General features: G+C 38.1%; 1 pseudogene; it reads left to right on the forward strand.

Annotated features, from left to right (window-relative positions):
• Positions 1–286: 286 nt before the first annotated feature.
• On the forward strand, positions 287–885 carry LOC103610616 (annotated as a pseudogene).
• Positions 886–5,004: the final 4,119 nt, after the last annotated feature.

Raw genomic sequence — 5,004 nt, forward strand, 5'->3', positions numbered from 1 at the left:
GACCGGGGACCGGCAACAGGATCGCAACCCTCGGCATTGCTCCCGTGCCTTGCTCAGCCAGTGAGTGGGAACCGGTCTGTATGTGGGATCCGAACCCTCGGGTGGGAGCGCCGCCGCGCTTCCCAAGCGGCGCACTATCCAGTGCGCCACCGGGCCGGCCCAACAGAAGCTTTTGAAAGCTGATTTGCATCGTGAGTCAGTAGACAACGGCCCAGGAGCCTCAACACATCCTTAAAGGCAGGTTGTCAGGGCCCCTGAGGGGCAGCCTCTAGCTCAGCTCTCAGACATGGGGTCAGGGGCTCCCATGCTGTGGATCCTGCTGCTCTGGGTTCCAGGTGAGAGGACTGCAGAGAGACGTTAGGCAAACCCATTCTGGTCATCATTGCTTCCTGTGTTTCTGGGTTCTTGGCCACTAAAATTAAGGCATTCTTGTAGATTTCAAGTTACCCAGTTACCTGTTGTTTTCTGGTTATTCAGAGTGTTGCTTGTGACTGTGATCAATGCACTGGACCTACATGGGGATGGTGTCAGTACATCTGTTACAGTTTATTTTGTGTATATCATTCCAGGCTCCACTGGGGACATTGCACTGACACAGTCTCCAGCCTCCTTGGTTCTGTCTCCAGGAGAGAGGACCACAATTTCCTGCAGGGCCAGCAAGAGTGTCAATGATATTTTTGGCACCAGTGTTCTGAACTGGTATCAACAGATACCAGGACAACCCCCTAAACTGAAGCATCTAGTCAAGACTCTAGGGTCCCAGCCAGGTTCAGTGGCAGTGGGTCTGAAACTAACTTCACCCTCACAATCCACCCTGTGGAGGCTGACGATGCTGCAAACTATTACCCTCAGCAGAATAATGAGCTTCCTCCCACGTTGCTCTAGGTCGAAGCAAAAACCTACCCACAACAGCTCACTGAGGCTCATCTCCCTGAGATGTCATTTAAGGGCTTTGACCTTCTGAAGTCAGTCCATTCAGAATAATCTCCCTTTGATGAACTCAGAACCAAGTGATGTGAGACCCTGATTACATCTGCAAAGTACCTTCACATTTGCAACATTGTATAGACTAGAAACAAGTCACAGGTACTGCCCACATGCAAGAGGAGAGGGTTATACATTTCATGGACAATAGGGGGTAGGTATCATGGCTGTCCTCTATAACTATCATACTACCTAGGTTTTTTGTTTGTCTTTATTCTCTTCCTCCCAAATGGCCCCTGTGCTAAGGGGATTAAGTATGGAAGCTTCCCTGGTAATTGGTTCTGAACAGCATCAGATAAACAGATCTCTCAAGATATTGCTCTCATCCCAGCTTCTCACGTTTCTCCTGTTGCTTCCCAAGTACAGAAATGGCCAAGCTTTACAATGGCCAAGCTTTACCTCTGTAGAGTGGTAAATTCGAAAGAAAGAAATAATTTTATAAAATTAGGCCTGTAATTGTCTTTACCAGTAAAGAAAGAAGAAATTTTCAAAATTATTGACCTAGCCTCCCTAAGAAACTGGATAAAGAAGATCCAGCACAATCGAGAGTGAGCAGAAGAAAACAAAAATAAAAATTAGAGTGTAAATGAATAAAATAGAAATCAGAAAATCATTGAGACAAAAACATGTAGGTTTTTTTAAAGATTAACAAAATTGAAAACCCTTACATAGACTCATAAAAAACAAAAAAGAGAAAAGATAGAGATTATCAAACTCAGAGGGAGCATAACTACATATCTGACAGAAATTTCAGAAAGATTATAAGGGAATAAGATAAACAACATTATGTCATTAAACTAGGCAATTTAGATAAAATAGAAAAACACAAATTACCTAAGCTGACTCAAGAATAAATAGAAAATATGAATAAGAATATAATAAATGAAGAAATTAAAAGGCTGCATATAAAAAAAGCCCAGACTACAAAACATCACTGATAAATTCCGTCAAGCAGTTAAAGAAGAAATATTATCAATTTTCTATGAACTTTTTCAGTAAATAAATAAGGAAGGAGGACTTACCAGCTCATTCTTTGAGGCCAGTATTACCCCAATCCCAAAGCCAAACAAAGGCATTCCAAGAAAAGAAGGCTATAGGCCAATATCACTTATCAATGCATATTTTAAAATCCTCAAAGTAGATCATTAAGTAGAATTCTGTACTATATAAAAATGACTATAAACCATAATCAAAAAGACATTTATTCAAGACATGCATGGTAGAGTAATGCTCAAAACACAATTAATGTAACATACCATATTAATAAACTAAATTAAAAAACTAGATGATCATCTCAATTGATGGAGAAAGGCAATTGACAAAATCCAACACCATTTATGGAAAAAAGCTATCAACAAACTAGAAATTGAAAGGGAACTTCCTCCACGTCATAAAGGATATCTATGAAAAACCTACGGCTGCCTATTCAACAAGTGGTGCTGGGAAAATTGGATACTCATATGTAGGGGAATGAATGCAGACCCATACCTTCACCATATGCCAAAATCAACTCAAATTAAATAGAATTCTGTACTATATAAAAATGACTATAAACCATAATCAAAAAGACATTTATTCAAGACATGCATGGTAGAGTAATGCTCAAAACACAATTAATGTAACATACCATATTAATAAACTAAATTAAAAAACTAGATGATCATCTCAATTGATGGAGAAAGGCAATTGACAAAATCCAACATCCATTTATGATAAAAAGCTCTCAAAAAACTAGAATTGAAGGGAACTTCCTCCACGTCATAAAGGATATCTATGAAAAACCTACGGCTGCCTATTCAACAAGTGGTGCTGGGAAAATTGGATACTCATATGTAGGGGAATGAATGCAGACCCATACCTTCACCATATGCCAAAATCAACTCAAAATGGATTAAAGAATTAAATGTACATCCTGAAACAATAAAACTCCTTATAGAAAACACAGGGGAAACACTCCACAAAGTAGGAGTGGGTACAGACTTCATGAGTAGTGCCCAAAAAGCACAGAAAAATATTGGAAAATAAAAAAATGGGATCACATCAAACTAAAAAACTTCTGCACAACAAAATAAACCATAAACAGAGTAAAAAGACAACCAACAGAGTGGGAGAAAATATTTGCAAAGTATATATCTGACAAAGGATTAATATCCAGAATATACAAGGAACTCAAACAACTTTACAACAAAAAAAACAAGTAACCCAATTAAAAAATGGGCAAAGAGCTAAATAGGCATTTCTCAAAGGAAGATATATGGATGGCCAACAGACACATGAAAAAATGCTCAACATCACTCAGTATTCAGAAAATGCAAATCAAAACCACACTGAGATACCATCTCACCCCAGTTAGGATGGCTAATATCCAAAAGACTGTGAATTATAAATGTTGGTGAGGTTGCAGAGAAAAAGGAACTCTCATACATTGTTGGTGGGACTGCAAAATGGTGCAGCCTCTATGGAAAATGGTATGGATGTTACTCAAACAATTGTAGATAGATCTACCATATGACTCAGCTATCCCACTGCTGGGAATATACCCAGAGGAATAGAAATCATCAAGTCGAAGGTATACCTGTTCCCCAGTGTTCATCGCAGCACTATTTACAATACCTAAGAGTTGGAACCAGCCCAATTGTCCATCATCAGATGAGTGGATATGGAAAATGTGGTATATCTACACAATGGAATACTACTCTGCTATAAAAAAGAATGAAATAGTGCCATTTGCAGCAACATGGATGGACCTAGAGAGAATTGTATTAAGTGAAACAAGTCAGGCACAGAAAGAGAAATACCATGTATTCTCACTTATTGGTGGGAGATAAAAAAAATAAATAAATACACAAAAAAATCAGGAGGGGGGAGGGAAGAAGACACAACAATTACAATCCCTTGAAGTTCATACGACAAGCAAACAGAAAGGACCCTTCTGGGAGGGAGGTGGGAGAGAGAGGAGGGAGGGAGGTTTCGGTAATGGGCCAGGATAATCAACCACATTGTATATTGACAAAGTAAAATTAAATTAAAATTTTATGCTTCAGGAACATTTTGAACAGAAAAATTACTATCACAAAGCACCAATTGAGCAAAAAGAATACTCATTTAGAGTATGAGAGGTGAAATGAGACGTCAGAGTGGCCTTGTTTAACCTCAGCTGGGAGCATGTGTGTTGGGCAGCACAAATGATCATGAAGATACCACAAGTATTGACTGTGGAGTTACAAATGAATCTCACATGTAGTTGCATTCACAAATACAAAATCTGCAAATAATGAGGATCTAATGCTATGCTGATCAATTTTAAAATGAAATTAAGAACACAATTTTATTAACAAAAGCGTCAAAAAGGACAAAATACTCATGAATATATTTAACAAAAAAGTAAGACATTTGTTAAAAACTATAAAACATTAGGGAGAGAAATTTAAAAATATGTAAATTAGCTGACAGACATTTTATGTTCATGGATCGGAAAACTCATTATTATTAGAATGACAATTATGTCTAACTTAATCTATAGATTCAAGGCAATCTCAGTCAAATTCCCAGATTCAAAATTCGTGTACAATTGGGCAAACCGATTCTAAAATTTATATAAAAACTCTAAAGGCCAAGAATAGTCAAAATAACTTTGAAATAAAGCAAGTTGGAGGGTTTACAATTCCCAGTTTCAAACATACTACACAGCACAGGCGAGCTGTAAACTACAGTTCTCAGGACAAGGTGCTACTGGCACAAGGNTTGTAGTCCCTATATCTCTTCAATGTATACAAGGATAAAATCTAAATTTACTGTGAGACTATGTAATAATTTTCAAAATCTAGCCTTGATCAAACTCTTACCTAATTTGTCTGCCTCTAGTACTCTCACTCACTTTTTCATAATTAACATATAACTGATGGAGTTTGGATGTATTGTCCTCCCAGAACTCATGAAAATCTGATCTCCAATGTGGTAGTTTGGGTCATGGGGGCAGATCCCTCATGAATGAATTAATGCTCTCCCTGGGGGACAGGG

Source organism: Galeopterus variegatus, unplaced genomic scaffold (assembly GCF_000696425.1).
Source record: "Galeopterus variegatus unplaced genomic scaffold, G_variegatus-3.0.2 Scaffold11420, whole genome shotgun sequence".
Lineage (NCBI taxonomy): Eukaryota > Metazoa > Chordata > Mammalia > Dermoptera > Cynocephalidae > Galeopterus > Galeopterus variegatus.